The 20,506-nt window shown below is 46.8% G+C and overlaps 1 protein-coding gene and 1 pseudogene across 3 annotated transcripts in view; one reads left to right on the top strand and one right to left on the bottom strand.

The window, feature by feature from the left end:
* Positions 1-18,826, bottom strand: part of LOC118573965 — a 59,809-nt pseudogene extending 40,983 nt beyond the window's left edge.
* The window catches only part of Bcor (BCL6 corepressor), a 102,598-nt gene continuing 100,703 nt past the window's right edge, over positions 18,612-20,506 (top strand). Inside the window, exon 1 of one of the 3 annotated variants that reach the window (XM_036174507.1) lies at positions 18,612-18,932. The gene's annotated coding sequence lies outside the window, so the exon portion shown is untranslated. The remainder of the gene's footprint in view (positions 18,933-20,506) is intronic. The other 2 variants (XM_036174509.1, XM_036174498.1) reach the window with 2 other exon arrangements.

The following is a 20,506-nucleotide window of genomic DNA, read 5'->3' as shown; positions in this document are numbered from 1 at the left end:
TTGAAAAACAAACAACAACAAAACAAACAAAAAAACCTGGCAAGGTGGACCAGATGTGTCTGGAGGCATCTCCATGTTTCCAACCCTGAGACACTTTCAGTGACTCCATAGTTCCAGGATGATGACTTTTAAAAAAAAGTTTTGTGTGTATGTGCATGTGTGTGTAGGAAATACACTCATCGCTGTTCATGTGCAGAAGCCAGAAGAGGGCACTGGGTGTCCTCCATTGTTGCTCTCCATCTATTCCTTTGAGGCAGAGTCTCTCCCTTAATCTGGGGATCTCTCAGCCAAGCTGAAAGCCAGAAAACCCCCATGGTCCTCTTGTCTCCAATCCCTTTAGAGCTGGGGCTACAGTCTTTTGGTTTGCAGAGACCCCCAGCTTATTACACGGATTTTACGATCAACTTCTGTATTAGTTATGTGAACATTAAGACTAACTTCTAAGAAATGGAAGAGGAGTAGATGGGAGGAGAGGGGATATGGGGGGAGGGATTGGGAAGAGAGGAGGGAGGGGAAACTGCTGTTGGGAAGTAAAAAATTAATTAATTAATAATAAAAAAGACAAACTTCTATTAGTTACTTTTCTGTTGCTTTGATAAAATACCATGACCAAGGCAACTTATAGAAGGAAGCGTTTATTTGAGATGCTGTTCCAGAGAGATAAGAGTCCATGGGGGAGACACGGTAACAAGCAGGTATGGCTGCTGGAGCCTCTGAGAGGTCTCATCTCAACTCCAAATATGATGCACAAAGAGAGGGAGGGAAGGAAGGAAGAATGGAGGGAGGGAGGGATGGAAGGAGGGAGAGAAGTGGGCGAAGCTATATAATTTCAAAGTCCTTTCTCAGTGATGTACTTCCTCCAGCAAGACCACACCTCCTAATCCTCCCCAAACAGTGCTACCAACTGGGAACCACATGTTCATATGCTGGAGCTTATTGGTGACATTTCTCATACAAACCATTATATTATATTCCACTTCCTGGTCTCCATAGGTTCATGGCCACATCAAAAGTCCCCATAGCCTTTCACAATTGCAACAAGATCTTCATGACTGAGGATGTGCTCTTTACAGTATTCTTTATTATTAATTAATTCATTCATTTATTTTTAATTATGTCTATGGTCCACATATGCGTGTGGCTACGTGCACATGAGGCCAGAGGGGTTAGATCCTCCTGACACTGAAGTTATAGGCAGTTGTGAGCATCCCAACTTGGGTATTGAGAACAGAACTCAGGTCCTCTACAAGGGCAGTATGTGCTTTTAACCACTGAGTCATGTCTCCAGCACCAGAGCAAGAACTGTTTTAACTGGGGAGCCATCTCTCTAGCCCTGGGAAAGTCTTCTTACCCCAACTATTCCTATTTCAGTCTATAGCTAATTTTTTTTACAAGGGGAATCCTTTTTCTTCGATATACCTGAAACAGCTATCCATCTAAAGATATTTAAAATATCTAAAGAAATTTAGACCCTCTGGCTCACTCCACATGCAAGCTAAGCTATACTGTATTTTTTTCTCCTCTAACAAAATAGGTGAATATTCTCAGGAATAACACATGGTGGCTATTAAGGCTCATGATGTTTGAGGTTTGGTGTAAATCCACATTTTTTCCATTGAGCTATTTTTTTCCCAAAATAGTGAAAAGAGCTGCACAACACCAAAGCAATTGCTTGGCCTAACCTTCCATATCTGTCAAGCAATGATTAAACAGGGAACATAATACTGCCACTTAGGTTTCTTTCTAGAAGGGCAGGAAGAAATGGAAACATACTGTGATGATTGCTTTTAATTTACTTATTTAGTTAGTTAGTTAGTTTGGTTTCTCGAGGCAAGGCTTCCCTGCTATAGCCCTGGCTGTCCTGGAACTCACTCTTAAGACCAGGCTGGCCTCGAACTCACAGAGATCCACCTGCCTCTGCACATGCCCCACACAAAATAAAGAAATAGAGGCTGGAGAGATGGCTCAGTGATTAAGAGCTCATATTGCTTTTCCAGAGGACATGAATTCCACTCACAGCACCCATGTCAGGCAGCTTACAACTGCCTGTAATTCCAGCTCCAGGGAACTCTATGCCTTTGGCCTCTGTGGGCACTCAAGCACACATGGCATACACTCACAGAAGCACACCTTATTCTCTTGGTAGCCATATTCTTTGAAAGAACAAGGCCAACTGTCTCTGTGAGCGGGTATGGAGAGAAGATCCAGCCAAGCATTTGGTCTTAAAGGGACTTAAAGGATATACATCTGTTTTCCCAAAGTTCCAGCCTGTGGTGTGTGGTCTTCCTGAGGCCTCTCTCCTCAGCTTACATATGGTAGGACACTTTTTCTCTGGGCCCTCAGATGTTCTTTCCTTTGGGCAAAGAACCTCAATGTCTCTAAATTCCCTCCCTCCCTAGTTAGATTGGATTAGGATCTATCTCCCACCCCACTCCCCAATGCTATTCACTTCACAATCTTTATAATTTTATTTCTTGTGTGTGTGTGTGTGTGTGTGTGTGTGTGTGTGTGTGTGGTATGCACGAATATAAGGCATAGTCTCATGTGTGTGATCATGTGTATGTGTGTAGGTACACACACACTTGGGTGCATATGTGTATGAAGGCCCTAAATTAGTGTTAGCTGTCTTCCTAAGTGGCTCTCCATTTTACTTATTATTTATTTATTTAGGGACAGGATCTCACTTATATGGCCCTGGCTGGCCTGGAACTCACTATGTTGACCAGGCTGACCCCACACTCACAGTGGTCCATCTGCCTCTGCCTCTCAAGCGCTCGAAATTAAAGACGTGTACCACCACACCTAGCTACTTTATTTTTTTTTTAAGGCAGGGTCTCTCACTGAACCCAGAGCTCACCAATTCTGACTAGACTAGCTAGGCAACTTAGGACTCTTATCTGCCTCTTGAGCGTTGGGATCATAGACAGTCACCATGCTTTCCTGACCTTTACATGTGCTCTAAGGATCTGAACTCAGATCCTCATACTTGCTAGACAAGCGCTTTTTCTACTGAGCCACCTGCCTAGTAATCATCTTTTTCTCGTCTTTTCATCCAAATTCGGTCACGTTTGGAGGTTAGTGTTTCAATACCTCTAGTTGATGGAGGGGGCCACACAGAGACCATTAGAGGTGAGACCTTCTGGTGATGGAGTCCAGCTCATCAATGAGACCTTCTGGTGATGGAGTCCAGCTCATCAATGAGACCTTCTGGTGATGGAGTCCAGCTCATCAATGAGACCTTCTGGTGATGGAGTCCAGCTCATCAATGAGAGCTGCTGCTGATGGAGTCCAGCTCATCAATGAGACCTTCTGGTGATGGAGTCCAGCTCATCAGTGAGAGCTGCTGGTGATGGAGTCCAGCTCATCAGTGAGAGCTGCTGGTGATGGAGTCAAGCTCATCAACTAGTCACTCCTCTGAGCTCCATCTTGAGGTGTGGGCTTCCCTGTCCCTGGACTTTGGCCTTGACTGTGTGACATGCTTTAGTCAACAGAATGTGAACAGGTGTGTGTTAGCAGAATAAGGCTTTATGCATGCTTGCCCCATCTGGCCTGGTCTTGCTCTCTAGGGATCTGCCCTAAGAAGAGAATGAGCCACCATTCTGGTACCATTCTGGCACAAGAAGCTGAGACACAAGTATCATGAGTTTCAGGCTAGCCTGAGCAACATGATAAATTTGAGACCAGCCTGGATTGCACAGCAAAACCCTGGAAAGAGAGGGGCGGAGGTGGTGGGGGTGGGGGAGAGATAGAGAAATAGAGGCAGAGACAGAACAGACAGAGAGACAAAGAGATTTGCTCAAGAAGCTGCTAGCTCAAGGTGAAGAAAGAGAACCAAGCTAAGTTTGGCAACCCCCCAGCTATTTGCACAGTCAGTGACAGGAAATCTAAGGCTCAGTCTGGCTGTGCTAAGAACTTCTGATTCACAGCATTACTGCCGTAACAATCGACCACTCTGATAAGTACTAAAGTAAGAGAGTACCGTGTAGACAAATCTAAGCTGAACTGTATCTTACTAAAGATTTAGGGGTGATGTATTGCTTTTCTCCCCTCCCCCTGAGGACAAAAACAGAGTAGGCATAAATTCTTTTGGTTATCTAATGTAAGGAACGTGACAGGGAGGGGGAGCCTTAACCAAATACATTGCAAAGATTTTCCTTCCCAGAGGGTCAGCAATGTGCTAAGGGCTACTGGGACCCCAAGAAGCGAGGCTCATGCCCAGAAACATCCATAGAGTCACCTAAGGACCACGAAGCACTTGAGATCACAAGCTAAGAACTTCTTCAGGACCTGAAAGGATTGTGAGCAATTATGTAATTATGCGGGTAATTAGAAGGCCTGGTCCGCATAGCAGCCATGTCAGGTATGAGTTTCTACAGATTTCCCAACTGAAATGGCTCAGAGCCTGTGTGGCCAGTTTCTGATTTCTAACCCCAGGAATTTGATCCTCGTGTTGGGAGCACGCCTTCCGCCCCACAGAGTTCAAACCTAGTAGCAGCATTTGGCCATTCTTCGCTTCCTGATAACCTGCCAGGAGGCAAGATTTATAATCAAGCGCATGGTATTTTGAACATTAGTTGAAATTACACTTGATATGGGCTCCAGATCATGTTTCATTCAGTCGGGCTCACCCGTTTCCATTGCATCTAGAAGCAAAGGTCACGACCTCTTTTGAAAAGGGCTCAACGGAAGGGAAAATAGCAAGTCTCCGTGTTGAAGGAAAAGAATTTGGTTTATGAAATCAAACGAAGGCGACAGAAGGCAAAGGGAGTTTCCACTGTTTGAAAAGGGGCTTTCTCAGCACAGGCTTGGAAAAAAATGTTGATGATTTATGCAAATGAGAGAGGAAATGGGCCCCGAGGGATTTTGGCATAGAGGCTCAAGTCGGAATTCGGGATCGGAGGCTGGTTGTGTGTCTGACTCACTTGGGGACTGGGGCTGAGCCATTTAACCTCTCTGCTTCGAAGTCCCCTCATCCATAAATGCAGCCTAACAACGCTGTTCTTCTTGCCCCTGAAGGGGAGGCAGTAAAAATGAATGAAATGTCGGGGAATTACTTCTAACAGCCATCGATTAGAAATAGAGCATATGGTCTTAATGACTGCTTGTTTCTGCCACAAATTTTTCCCTGTTCCTTCTGATCATTCCGGCTAGTACCACTAACATCAACTTCTCTCTTGGGCTGCCTCTGGGGCCACTCTCCACAGGGCAGAGGTCCTTAAGGCAGTGCTCTGTCCACTCTGGGGATACATAACAAGACCGTGGATCTTGTCCTCCATCATTACTCCTACAATGAAACCACACTGCCCAAATCTGCCCGAGACGGTGGATATTTAAAATATTTTGTCCCATGTGTTGAAACGTGTCAGATCATGTGTCCTGATCATTGCTTCAGAAAGTATGGTCACTCACCTTCACAGGAAAGGAAACACCTGGTTGCTGCCTAGAGAGTCCTTGGGAATGGTTGGAAATAGGCAGGCAATAAAGCTGGAGAGACCCATTAATTGGTGGAGAGCTAGGTAGAGAAAAATGAAGCTGAATAGGGAGCGGTGGGGTGAGTTATCTACTTCTGAAGTACCAACATTTATGCCAGGAACTGAATTAAACTCTGAGGGTCCCTGGTGCACAGCGGTGGCGGGGAGGGTGTTACAAAAAGGACAACATTCCTGGCTTTGGTCCTTGCAGTCCAGTAGGGGACAGACAGGTAACCAAGGCAGCAGCCTGCTTTGTGCTGTATTGAGAAAAGGACAGCTTGTGGGAATCAGGGAGGGTTTCCCCCAGGTCCTAGTGCTGTAACAGAATGAAGGGCTGAGCAGGAGCCAGGGAACTATGAAAGGCAGGACGAAGGGCTGGAGTCAGCCTCAGTTGGTAGAGTATTGGCTTAGCATAAATGAAGAAGCCCTGGGTTCAATTCCTAGCACTGTATAAACTGGGCATGGTGACACTTGCCTAGAATTCCAGCACTTGGGAGGCAGAAACATGAGTTTAATGCTATCCTCTACTACCTAGGGAGTTCAAGACCAGCCTGGGGTACAAAAAAGAAAGACATTGGAGGAAGCTATGTTGGCCCTACTCATATCCTTACACACACCCTACAGAGCACCTGAGACTTTCTAAATATGGTAAGGACTTGGGGTAGGTAACTCCTGGGGCTGGACTCTCTGCTCAGAAGCATGCTCAGCTGACCACCATGCACAGGGGCAGGCCCTAAGAGTTTGAGTTTTAGAAATACCCACATGGGGGCTGGGGATTTAGCTCGGTGGTAGAGTGCTTGCCTAGTAAGTGCAAGGCCCTGGGTTCGGGCCTCAGCTGGGGTGGGGGGCAGAAATACCGACATGGACAGGGAACAGTGGCCTACGGTGGCAGTGGTACTCTAGAACGTGGTGGGAATATTTCCATCAAACTGGGCTTTGGTGGTGGTGCTATCTACCAAAAGGCTAGTTTTTCAACTACCTGCTGGATGGGAGGTAGCTGCTTCCTTGGCCCTCACTGGTACAGTCCTGAGAAGTGTGCTACAAGGGTGCCAGAGGGTCATCAGCAGGACTGAGCTCCAGAGGGCCCATGCGCAGGTAAATGCATGCTTTGGTGGCCATCCTCCTGCCTGGTCTTAGTGTCACACTCCTCACCCTGTTCCTGGGTCAGTCCTCTTATATTCCCAAATCCTTTGCTCTGGGTCAACTTTTGGCTCTTATATTATATATAGTTTCAGAGACAGAGTCTCATTATGTAGCCTAGAAATTGCTCTGTAGACCAGGCTGGCCTCAAATTTACAGAAATCTGCCTGCTTCTGCTTCCCAAGTGCAGGGATTAAAGGTATGTGCCACAGCTCCCGGCTCTGTCAGCTTCTAAAGGTACTAGAATTAAGACTGGCATGTGAAAAGAGACAGGCAGGGCCTGGTGGCTTCCTTAAAGCTATAATCTCAGCTATTTAGAATTGTGAGCTATTTAATAACTCTTTCTTCCAAGAACTGCAGCAGGCCAGGCAGTGGTGGTGCACACCTTTAATCCCAGCACTCTGGAGGCAGAGCCAGGTAGATCTCTGTGAGTTCGAGGCCAGCCTGGCCTACAGAGTGAGTTCCAGGACAGCCAAGGCTACACAGAGAAAAACCAAAAAAACCCCAAAGAATTGTGAGTTCAAGGCTTTGCTGGAGCTATAGAGTGAGCTCCTGGCTAGCTCATTACAAGATCCTGTCTCAAAAAAAAAAAAAAAAAAAAAAAAAAGAAGAAGAAGAAGAAGAAGGCTGAGACTGTAACTCAGTGGTATAACACTTATTTAGTATGCAGCAAGACCCTGGGCTCAATCTGCAGCACCAAACACAAAAAGAAAAATTGTTAGTGTTTTTAGGTCTTAAAAGAATTTAAGGCCAGGCAGTGGTGGCACACGCCTTTAATCCCAGCACTTGGGAGGCAGAGCCAGGCGGATTTCTGTGAGTTCGAGGCCGGCCTGGGCTACAGAGCGAGATCCAGGAAAGGTGCAAAGCTACACAGAGAAACCCTGTCTCAAAAACAAAAGAAAACAAAACAGTTGGTAGAGAGTTTGCCTAGCAGTCCCAGCACCTCATAAGTAGTAAGTAGTAGACCTATAATTCCAGCACTCTGGAGGATCAAGAATTCAAGATTATCCTTGACTACACAGCGAGTTTGAGGCTAGCCTAGGCTACATAAGACCCTGTATAAACAAACAAACAAACAAACAAACAAACAAACAAACAAATAGGGGCTAAGACTATGGCTCAGTGGTTAAGAACACTGGCTACCTCTTGACTCAGGTTCAATTCCCAGGACCCACATAGCAGCTCCCAACCTTCCGTAATTCCACTTCCAGGGCTCTGACACCCACTTATGGCCATGCACATAAATACAATTGAAATTGAAATTTATATTAAAAAATAATAAAATACATGAATAAATTAATTTTTTAAAGCAGCACAGGAAGATTGGCAAGACCAAGTCTGTGTTTTAGGAAGCTCACACTAGAGACTGTGAGACAAACAGACAGATAGGTTAGAAAGGCGTAAGACAGGATGGGGAAAAAGCAGTCCCTATAAGGAGCCAGGAAAGTACCCGTTTGTTTGTTTGCTGTGACAAGTACCTGAGAAAAGCAACTTAAAGGGACGAATTATTGACTTTGGCTCAGGATTTGGGAGCTTTCATGTGAGGCACAGAGGACCTGATGGGGCAGAACAGTTCACACCAGCCAGAAAAGACCAAGAGAAGGTGCCTGCTTTTCAAGTTGTCTCCTTTTGGGCCCTAGTTTATGAGATGATGTCACTCATGTTCAGAATGACGGGTCCTCCCTCCTCCTTTAGTTAGCCCTCTCTGGAAACGCCCTCACAGACTCACTCAAAAGCGTGCTTTACTGCTGTCTTAGGCACGTCTCAATCCAGTCAAGTTGACAGTCAAGTTTAGTCATCCAAGGGAAACGATGAGGATGAGGAAACAAAAAAACAAAAACAAAAACAAAAAACAAAGAATGGGGACATGACTCAGTTGGTACTTACCTGAGAATCGTGAGGACCCGACTTAAGATGCCCAGAACCCATGTAAAAGGCCTGGCACAGTGCCTGTAATCCCAGCAACCATGAGACGGCATGGTAGAGACACTCGGATCCTGGAAGCTCATGGACTACTTAGCCTGGCCTGTATGGTAAAGGTTTCAGGTCAATGAGAGACTGTCTCAATACATGGAAGGGAGCTTTGGACTGACACCCACGGCAGTTCTCTGACCTCCATACATGTGCTATACATGGGAGTGCATCACATGTATGTGTATGGACACACACATGAACGATCACACACATACTAGAGGTGACACTCATAGAGGACACAATGCAGCACAGTGACTTCATGGGAGTGAGCCTGTGAAGAGGGGACTGGGGAGAAGAACGTCCAAAGGAAGAGGACGAAGGTAGACTAGGAAGGAAGACCTCGTCGATGGAACAGGGAACGAGGCGTGTTGAAGAGCGAGCGTCACTGAGATGGAAAGTGGAAGAGCTCAGGCCTTAGCATCCCATGTAGACTTCTCACTGAGACCCCACAGCAGAGGCTGGGGATAATGTGCTTCACTGGTGGAGTGCTTCTATAGCATGCAGGAAGCCCTGAGCTCCACTTCTTAGCACTACATAAACTGAGCACTGTAGCATATCCTTATAGTCCCAGCACTGGGGAGATAGAGGCAGGAGGATCAGAAATGCAAGGACAGCCTGTGCTACGTATTCCAGGTTAGCCTGGGCTACATGAGACCCTGCCTAGAAGGAGGAGGAGGAGGAGAGGAGGAAACCTTACAATAGCTCTGCATTAAATTCAGTGATCTTGCCTAAAATCACTTATAATTGCTTTGAATAGTACTGGGATTGTAGCTTCTTTGGGATTTTTTTTTTTTTTTTTTTGAGACAGGTTTTCTCTGTGTAGCCCTGGTTGTCCTGGAACTCGCTCTGTAGACTAGTCTGGCCTTGAATTCACACAGCTCTGTCTGCCTTTATCTCCCCAGTGCTGGGATTAAAGGCGTGTATCACTACCGCCGGGCTGGGATTTTCTTTATACTGGTGTAAGCAGGTCTTCTTTTCTAATTCAGATGGGTTTTGTTTCTTTTTCTTGCTTGATTGCGGTGGCTGTGACTGCTACTGACATCATAAATAGAAATGATTACAGACATCTTAATCTAGTTCTTGATCTCAGGGAGAAGAAAGTGTTTGATATTTTACCATTAGTTAGACTGTTGTAAGTTTTGTTTAGACATACTTTATCAATTTAATGATTATTATTGAAGGAATTTCTGATTCCTTTTAAGTCTGCTAAGCGTTCTCACCATGAATGGGAGGTGATTTGTTTTTGTTTTGTTTTGTTTTTTCAAGACAGGGTTTCTCTGTGTAGCTTTGCACCTTTCCTGGAACTCACTTGGTAGCCCAGGCTGGCCTCAAACTCACAGAGATCCACCTGGCTCTGCTTCCCGAGTGCCGGGATTAAAGGCGAGCCTATGGTAATTTGTTTTTTAATGTTATCTCTGTGTGACCTTGGGAAAATTACTTTAACTGTAAACTTTAAAATGACCCACAATTTGGCATTAACGATATGATTTCAGCCTCTAGCTGTACCATTTTAGGCAACTTAATTAAATTTCCACATAAAGAAGATAGAAAAAAATAATTTAAGATTTTAGCCCGGTGGTGGTGGCACATGCCTTTGTTCCCAGCACAGAGCTGGGCAGATCTCTGTGAGTTCAAGGCCAGACTGGCCTACAGAGTGAGTTCCAGGACAGGCAGGGCTGTAACACAGAGAAACCTCTTGAAAAACAAAACAAAACAAATTTTTAAAATTTTTTCATTTTATGTGTATGAATGTTTTTTTGTTTTGTTTTGTTTTTGTTTTTTTTGGGTTTTTTTTTTTTTTTTTGAGACAGGGTTTCTCTCTGTAGCTTTGCGCTTTCCCTGGAACTTACTTGGTAGACCAGACTGGCCTGGAACTCACAAAGATCTGCCTGCTTCTGTGTATGAATGTTTTATCTGCATATATATCTGTTTATCACGTGCATTCCTGGTGCTTCGAGAGGCCAGAAGAGGATGTCAAATCCCCTGGAACTGGAACTATAGATGGGTGTGAGCTGCCATCTGGGAATTATAGTAACTCCCACATAGAAATCAGAGACTTTCCCTAAGTTCAAGAGGTTGAATTTGAATTAAGAGTAGGGGTTTTGGTTTTCATGAAACAAGGTCTAGCTATGTAGCCCTGGTTAGCCTTGAACTCATGATGATCCTCCTTCCTCTGCCTCCCTGTATTGGGATTATAAGCATATGCCACCACACCTGGCATATGGGTTTGACAATGAAAGCCTAAGGATTTGGCTTTCGGATGTGGTTCCTATGCTGAAGTTCCCAGGACCTTTCTGTAGCTTGCTCTCCTCTCAGGGCTTCCTACATCCCTTGCAATGATGATCAGGAATCCTGTTGATGTGATTGTATCTCTTCCACCTCCTCAGCACTAAAGATACAACCACACATGTTTAGTCCACTATGAAAACACTCCAAAAGCAATTGCATGGTTGATGTCTGCCAGTCTTTCTTATGCAGCTCTGCTATTGAATCTGAGTGTGCCTGTGAGTCTGAATGACATTCAGATCAAGAGTCATATGGTCTCAGCCGGGTGGTGGTGGCTCACGCCTGTAATCCCAGCACTGGGAGGCAGAGGCAGGCGGATCTCTGTGAGTTCGAGGCCAGCCTGGTCTACAGAGCTAGTCCAGGACAGGCTCCAAAGCTACAGAGAAACTCTGTCTAAAAAGAGTCATATGGTCTCAATGGAGGACATTGCCCTAGAACAGCTGTTCTCATCGTGTGGCTTGCCACCCCTTTAGTGGGGGTTGGGGGTGGGAGTGGTTGTGTCGAAGTATCTGTTCACAGAGGTTGCATATCAGATTTCCTGCATATCAGATATTTACATTATGATTTTTAATAGTAGCAAAATTACAGTTATGAAGTAGCAATGAAAATAACTTTATGGTTGGAGGTCGCCACAACATGAAGAACTGGATTAAAGGGTCACAGCATTAGAAAGGCTGAGAACCACTGCTCTGGAAGATCAAGTCATGCTTCTGGCAGGGATGCCTCTGGAGGATGAGACCAACACACACACACACTCACACAGTAACAACAAAATATAATGAAGGTTTTTTGTTTGTTTGTTTTGGTTTTTTTGTTTGTTTGTTTGTTTGTTTGTTTGTTTAGACAGGGTTTCTCTGTGTAGCTTTTCACCTTTCCTGGAACTCACTCTGTAGACCAGGCTGGCCTGGAACTCACAGAGATCTGCCTGCCTCTGTCTCCTGAGTGCTGGGATTAAAGACGTGCGACGCTACTGCCTGGCAGAGGTTTTGTTTTTTGTTTTTTTTGGTTTTTTTTTTTTAAGGTATTTGTTGTCACATAGGCAGAAAACTAACACTCTGAGGGTTAAGTACAGGTTGACCACACCAGTATCCATACCTCCTTCCTGGTAACCAGAGGCAAAAGACATCCTTTCTTAATGCCAAAGACTGAATACTGGTAGCGCTTCAAAATTCTCATCCAAATGCTAGCCCCTAAAATCATGGCATTAGGAGGTAGAGCCACTGGGGATGAACTGATCACAAGGGCGGGGCTTTGTGGATAGGCTCCACATCTTTCTAGAAAGATAGGAGACAGCCAGCCTTGCCTCTCTACTCTCCACCACAGGAGTATGTAATGAGAAGACAGCCAGAAAATGGGCCCTCACAAGACACCAGACCTGCCATCTTGTGTTGCAGAATTATGAAGGATAGATGATGGTTTTAATTTAAGCTCTCCCAACAACACTTGATGACTGAGATACTCAGCCTCTTCCCGGCAGCCAAGAAGGCAAGGACCAGGTGGGACTTCTGAGAAGAAGCTGGCTCTGCTAGAACGTGTTCTCCCTTCTCTTCCTTTTTAAGGAGTTCTGGGAATAAAAGTCAGGGTGTTGAGCATGCTAAGCTAGAACTCCACCAATGGAGCAGCACCCCCAGCTCCCTTTTCCTCCCAGTGCTTAAGCTTTAAATGTTGTGGGGTATTTTGATCACACTCTTTACGCTTCTGAGACTGCCCAATAAAGTTATACCTTGAATCAGGGGGTGGAGCTAGTGACTAGCTGAGCAGAATTGGCCATACAGAAGCCAGCCATTTGGATAGAGAAGACGCAACAGGAAGGAAATGATTAGAGTTTGCGCTCCCTTGGTTCTGGGATGAGGGAGGAGACATGTCTCTTGCAGCATCTCTGGCCAAAAGGTAAAATCAGCTAGCTGCTGCTACTCAGCCTCTCTGAGCTAGCAGGTTTTCACCCCAGCCTTCGACTTCTGAGTCTTATTGATAAATAGAACAATAGAGACTTAATTTAAACCTATATATGGAGGTGACCGCAGAGCCAGGTCCCTCAGGCCTGCTAGGGTTAGGCCTGAGTGGCGGGTAGGCACTGACTGCTGCCTTGGGGCAGCAGAGGATAATTAAAATATCAGTAGATTGATGTGCAGCTGCTAAGCCAACAGAGAAACATCATCTAAAGCAGTGAATGGCACAGACAGATAGGGATTTTAAAACACAGTTTGGGTGTGGTAAAGTCAGCCTGTAATTCCAGCACTTAGGAGGAGCAAGAATTCAATGTCATTCAAGCTAAGTATCAAGTTCAAGGGCAGCTTGAGCTACCTGAGACTCTGACTCAAAAACAAAACAAATTAAAACAATCAAGAAATAAGAATGGAGATCCACAAATTTAGGACAATCCTGGGCTATACACGTCTTGGGATATACAGAAGAGTTTGAGGACAGCCTGGGTCATATAGTAACAAAGTATTGGGTGCTATAATTAGATGCAGATTTTTTTTTTTTAATTAAGAGGAGCTAGGCTTGCTGGGCATGGTATGCACACCTTTGATCCCAGCATTTGGGAGGCAGAGGCAGGAAGATCTGTGAGTTCCAGTCTGGTCTACATATTGAGCTCCAGAACAGCCAGAACTACCTAGAGAGACTCTGTTTCAAAACAAAACCTCAAAAACAAAAACAAACCAACTAAAAACCAAACAGTAATAGCAAAGGCTAGGTGTGGAGGTTCTTCTCACAACCTCAGTCCCTGGGAGATTTGTGTCATGTTCAAGACCAGTCTGGGCTACATAATAATAAAACCAGTGTCAAGTTCAAGACCAGTCTGGGCTACATAATAACAAGACCAGCGTCAATATCAAGACCAGTCTGGGCTACATAGTAACAAGACCAGCCAGCACTACTTCCCTCTTCTTTCTTTCTTTCTTTCTTTCTTTCTTTCTTTCTTTCTTTCTTTCTCTCTTCTTTCTTTCTCTCTCTCTTTCGTTCTTTCTTTCTTTCCTTCCTTCCTTTCTTTCTCTCTTTCCTTCTTTCTTTCCTTCCTTCCTTCTTTCTTTCTCTTTTTCTTTCTTTCTTTCTTTCTTTCTTTCTTTCTTTCTTTCTCTCTCTCTCTCTCCCCCTTCCTTCCTTCCTTCCTTCCTTCCTTCCTTCCTTCCTTCCTTCCTTCCTTCCTTTCTTTTTCTAAAGACAGGGTCTCCCTATGAGCCCTGGTTGGCTGAGAAATCACTATGTAGACCATGCTGTCCTCAAACTCAGAGATCCATGGTCGTCTGCTTCCCAAGTTTAGGAATTAAGGGCATGTACCACCATGCCTCACAAGACTTGTTTCAGAGGAGAAAGTAAAGGAGAGAGGAAGAGGAGGAAGGGTTGTTGTGAAGGGACTAGGGGCCAACAAGATGGCTCAGCTAGTGAAGAAGCTTGCTGCCAATCCTGGCCTGCAACCCATGTGACAGGAGAGGACAAGTGACTCTCATTAGTTGTCTTCTGATTGCATGCAAGTGTTGTGTACACACACACACACACACACACACACACACACTGAAATGTAAAACTTTTTTATTTTAACAGACTGGGGAAATTGGTTAGTGGAGTTGAGGATGTAGCTCAGTGTTAGAGCACTTGCATAGTAAATACAAGACCCTGGCTTCTGTCCCCAGCACCAAAATAAAATAAAGAAGGAAGGAATTTATTCCACTGCTCCTATACCCTATCAGTGAATTGAGAGAGAGAGAGAGAGAGAGAGAGAGAGAGAGAGAGAGAGAGAGAGAGAGGTGGGTTTGGAAAAAGGGTCGAATTGTTTGTGTTCTTGAGGGTCAGATGTTGAGGCAGGAGAGCCAGAAGGATCTGGTCTGTAGGAGTATAGGCTGCATCTTCTGCCAGCACAGGAACTGTGCCTCTTTTGCTCACCCCTACACACTCAGGCCTGGCACAGCAGGCAACTAATAAATGCACAATAAATAAAGGAAGAATAAATGAGGATGGGGTGCTGCATAGTGATAGAGAGCCCCCCTAACATTGGTGAGGTCTTGGGGTCTGTCCCCAGCACTAAAAAATAAAAATAGATTTTAAAAACAAGTTTAGGGCAGGAGAGATGGCTCAGCAGGTAAGAGCGCTGGCTGCGTGCTCTTGCAAAGGACCCGAGGTTGATTCCTAGTACCCACATGATGGCTTACAATTGACTGTAACTTCAGTTCCAGAGGATCAAACACCCTCTTTTGACCTCTTAGGACACCAGATATGCATGTGGCCTGTAGGCTTACATGTAGGCAAAACACCCATACACATAAAATAAAAGTAAAGAAGTAAAGAAATCTTTTCTTCTTGGTTTTTCAAGACAGGTTTTGTGTGTGTGTGTGTGTGTGTGTGTGTGTGTGTGTGTGTGTGTGTGTGTGTAACATTTCTGGTTGTCCTACAACTTGATTTGTAGCCCAGGCTGGCCTCAAACTCACAGAGATCCGCCTGGCTCTGCCTCCGGAGTGCTGGGATTAAAGCTGTGCATCACCACACCCAGCTCAAATAATTATTTTATTTTATTTTTGGTATTTTGAGACAGGGTTTCTTTGTGTAGCCTTGGCTGTCCTAGATCTAGCTCTGCAGACCAAGGTTAGTTCTATAGTTCAAAGCTCAAGATCTGTCTGCCTCTGCCTCCCAAGTGCTGAAGGTGTTTGTAACAACTGCCAAGCTTCAAATAAATCTTTTTTTCAATCCCAGGGAATGAAATAAATCTTTAAAAAATTTTTTAATGTATTCTTTATTCGTGTGTTTATTCATCTGACTGCCTGTCTGCTAAGGGTATTCAACGTGTGTGTGTGTGTGTGTGTGTGTGTGTGTGTGTGTGTGTACACAAACATGTGTGGGAATGTGGAAGACATAATGGGGCACTGAGTGTGCTTTCCATCACTTTCTGCCCATTCCTCTGAGGTAAAGTCTCTTCCTGAACCTGGCTGGAAGGCAACAAAGCCCTAGCGACCCTCCTAAATTTGTGGAGATCCCTGGTTTGTAATGTGGGTGCTGGGATCTGAAATCCAGTCCTGAGTCATCTCCCCAGCCATTTCCCACAGGGGAAAAAAACTGTAATGGAGAGTGAATGAAATGTGCCCTAAATCCACTGTCGGCTTTGCTCCTTCCCAATCAGACCTGACTCAACAGCTCTGGAATCATCCATAGCACCTCTGGGATCCTGGGCCCTGGGCAATGATTTCCAAGTATGGCTTCTCTTGATTCATGCCAGCTGTATGCACCCGACCTTCCCCATGCTCAAAGCCAGCTGAGGTTTCCTGAGGCCTGGAACAGTGGAACCATGACTGCTGTCACCTTGCCGGGAGCTTTTCCCAACTCCTGCCCGATGTGGTTTGCTGGCCAAGTCAATGCCACTGTTTCCACAACATCACTTCCTCTGCAGCGTGAGAAAAGAGGAAGAAAACTGCCTCTGTGACTCTCTTCTTCCCCTAGGGAAAGCACAAAGCTGTTGGAAACAATCAAAGCAGCCCTGTGTGCAGGGCAGACTTTTGTCTGTGCAGTCAGGGGGTGCCGAGCCCGCGACTTCCTGCAGGGACATTCGGCAGCTTCGCAGATAAATAAACGCTCACATTCAGAATGACCAGCCTAGAACACTTTTATGAGCCTTTCTCCTCCCCAGGCTGTACACAGATAATAAATCAAATTAGCATCTCGAACCTCTGGTTCAGTGCTCACCAGCGTCCGTTCTGCTCAAGGGATGAGTGCATTTCCGAGTGGCCGTTTTCAACTACTATCAGCCTGTGAACTCCTTGGAAAATTTCGGACACTTCCAATGCTAGATAGGCCTCAGACTGAGGTAATAGGGTCCTGTTGGCCACTCCAGACCAGACTGTAAAAGAAGCAGCCAGAACCCCAGCCTTGGAATCCAGATTGGGTTGTAACTTAGAGAGAAAATACACATTCTCATTTCTCGGTCAATAATCATAGGAACATGAGCCAAAATAGACAACTGTCAGAAAGAGAGGGAGGGGTGGGAAGGGAGGGTGAGATGCGGAGGAGGAGGGAGGATTACAGTAATAATCAGAAACAGAGCAGGCATCTTTCCCATTCCCTGCTCTGATTCATACATGCTGCAGGATAATACTAAATAAAGGAGAAGGCTTTCTTTCAGGTAACCAGAAGTACAATCTGCTCTTAATGCATAGTTACCGCATTGTGGAATGGAAGGGTTAATTGCTTAGACTCAGGGCTGTGATACCATATAAGAATGCATTCTACTGCACTGTCTAAATATGAGAATGTTTTGGAATTGCATCCTGTCTTGGGCCACCGGAAGGAATAGGAAAGCGTAGGGTACCCATGGCAGCTCTCCAGATCACAGATGTCATCCCACCGAGTAGCACTGCAGCACTGTCTGTTAGAAGTAGATGGCTGCCTTCCTGAAGATGTGACCTCTCAGCTGGTGAGGACTGCCACATGGAGCAAGCTGTGTAGTGTGGTCCTTGAATTAATAAAATAAAATAACCATAGGCTAGAGAGGTGGCTCAGCAATTAAGAGCTCATCGGTATGAGGACCTGAGTTTGACTCCCAGCACCCATACTGGAAGGCTCACAAACACATGAGAAATCTGATGACTCCTCTGAGGGCATTAGCACTCATGCGCGCGCACACACACACACACACACACACACACACACACACAATTAAAATAATAAAATAAATTTTAAAACAAAGCAAACACATTGCACAGAGAGTGGTAGTTCAAACCTATTTGTAATTCCAGCATTTGGGACAATGAGGCAAGCCGGTTGCCATGAGTTCCAGACCAGCCTGGGGCTACAGAGTGAGCTGGCCTAATAAAACCAAAAAATCAAATAACCACAGAACTGCAACACTTAGGTAGATTTGCCAGCTCCACCTATTAGAAGGGAAGGCAGGGAAGCTTGTTTGGTGGGTGTATCCTCCAGCCTTCGGGCTGTGTCCAGAAATACCAGCTGTAGCTGCAGCTTTTTCTGTCCCTCAGCATAGAAAGTCTACACAGCAAATTGTATGTGTGTGTGTGTGTGTGTGTGTGTGTGTGTGTGTGTGTGTAGGAGTAGACTGAGACCAAGCAGCAGCAGCTTTGAGAATGTTTCTTCAATTGCTTGCCAGGCTAATTGACCTGGGTAGGGGTGGGGGCAAGGGCAGGGATGGGAGGTTAATATATTTTTGAGTAAGATTTCCTGTTACCGGGAGACATTCAACAGCAAAAAAAAAAAAAAAAAAAAGAATGAAAGAAAGAAAAGAAAAGGAAGGAAAAAGAAAGGAAGAAAGGAAAGGAAAGGAAGGAAGAAAGGAAAGATAAGGGGGAAAAGCTACAGGTTTTATTCAACCAGGACAATCCTATTAGGAAGAACAATGGTTAGTGCTTTCTGTAAAATCACTTGCCATCAATGAGCTTGTCAATCATTTCTTCAGACACCCATTCTCTCAATCCTTATTGAGTGCCTACTATATACTAACCACAACGCTCCAAGCAAATATAATAGGTGTCAAGTGAACACTAGGTGTTCTAGATGAGTCTGTACTTTGGATAACAAGGTGACTGTTGCCACAGGCTGTTGAACCAACCTGGACTGGGTTGGTTCACACTCTCACCTAACTCGCAGGTAACTCAATCAGCAGCATAACTACATTTTCTCTGTGCCTCAGTTTTCTGCTTTGCAAAGCAAGGCCCTAGCACAGAGCGTGAGGTGAGGGCCATCAGTATTACCACAGCCACTTCACTCCTGTACTCCCTGGTCCACTGATCACCGCTTGCGGGTATTTCTGACGCTAGCCAGGCCTCCTGCCGCTGACCCTGGAAATCGGGTCATGGTAGAAAAGGCGGGGTGTGCAGGACGCAGAGGGAGGGGTCGTTTGCGCGCGGCCACTCAAATTTCCCTAGAGCCGCCGGATAGACTAAAAACTCACTTCGGAGGAAGGGAAAGAGCGTGAAGTGGCTCTTTCGATCTGAGACACCCCCTCCCGGAGACATCACCCCCTCCCCCCAGCCAGGCGCGGAGTGAAATCTTAGAAGCCGAGGCTGCTGGGTTTGAACGGAATGCCGGAGTCGGTGGAAGTCGGCGCTAGTCCACCCGAAGGTCAGCGAGTTGTTTTGAGTTCTCGTACCCGGAAGGGGGGGCAGGGAGGAAAGGACGCCGGGGCCCGAGAGACCCCGCGTCAGAGCAGAAATTGTTTGTGCTCCGGAACAGGCAGCTCAGCGGAAGCCGCGACGGGGGCGGGTCACGTGCGGCGGTGGCCGTGCAGCTGGCGGGGGAGCCCGGCTAAGACAAGGGCCCGGCCGGGCGGGGGTGGCGCGGGGCGGCGGCTTTCGCAGCCCAAGGTGGAAGCCGAGTAGTCGGGGCTCCGGGAGCATGGGGAGCCCGGAGCTCGAGCTCGGGAGGCGCGCGCAGAAGGAGGGGGTGCTGTGGGATTCGGGGCGCTCATAGCTCCGCGTGCTGCGGCGCGGGCGGGAGGAGAACGATTGCGGGGTGGGGGGGGGGCAGAAGGACGCCAGCGGGGCTCCCTCCTGGCAAGAGCCAGATCCACGCGGAGATTACGCGAGTGTCTGAGACCAGAACGGGGAGGCGCCGTTCTTGCAGTCACCGGCCTTGTTTTCTTCTCTCTGGCAAATCCCGGAACGACCGGAACCGCCATCCTTGCCTGAGTCCCAGGGGCACCCCACTACGCTTGAGGGAGGATGCGTCCTGCAGGGCTATCCCGGGGTGTGTGTGTGGGGGGGGGTTAGCAGAGGTGGCTTAGTGAGTCGGTGGCACGCACGAATTCACACACTCCCCTCCTTGGGGAGAGAGGAGAGAGAGGCAGTCTGCCCCCCACCCCCAGGAGTGTTACGTGGTCGAGGGGGTGCTGGAGAGAAACCACCTGCACCACTCCGGTGGAGCGGGCCTCACGCTTGCCCAAAGTGGCGCGTAATGCTCTTGTGTGGGAGGGTTAAGGACACAAACTTGGTCCTCTGCCAGAACCCTTGGGAACTCTCCACTTTGGTGTAGCATTCATTCGACAATGACTCCCCTTTCTAGGGGCGTCCACGAGGCTCAGGACTGAGGCCTGGGAAGAGTGCAGTGGTGTGGGCTGGCCTGGGACGAGAAAGCCACCCCTCACCCCGTTCCTCCAGCGGAGGCAGAGAACGGTTGTCTTACAAAGTTTCCTGTGCTCCTCCCCGCACACCCTAGTTGAGGAAGGGTGGCTCTTCCGGAGGTGAGGGAGGAGAGAATAGCCTCGAAGCCTGGACTGGTGTGCTAGTTCCTTTAACTGTGACCCTGGAGGGACACCCGGGCCCCAGGTGTCCGTGTTCCAGACGCTGCATTTCAGTTCACTGCAGCGTCTGCTCATGGTCGCGGTAGCGGGTGCTGAGCAGAGTCCGGGACGACAGGAGACGCCATTTGCACACACTTGTGCGCGCGCGCGCACACACACACACACACACACACACACTCACACCCCGCAGGTTGGCGGGGGTGTCGCCCTCCGCAGAAGCGTATTTCTGGCAGTGACACTGATTAGATGCTGTGCCGCTACGTGCACGGAATCAGGGTGGGCCTTCATCACTCCTGTTCGCCACACACTTTTCTGGTGGGAAAGTTGTGGGTTACCCCACCCCACCCCCTTTCGCCGCACAGCTGCTGTCTCCGGGGGCGGAATTTGGAAAGCATGT

The sequence above is a fragment of the Onychomys torridus genome, chromosome X, assembly GCF_903995425.1.
Source record: "Onychomys torridus chromosome X, mOncTor1.1, whole genome shotgun sequence".
Lineage (NCBI taxonomy): Eukaryota > Metazoa > Chordata > Mammalia > Rodentia > Cricetidae > Onychomys > Onychomys torridus.
Note: the sequence above shows the minus strand (reverse complement) of the source record. Positions and strands in the feature narration are given on the sequence as shown.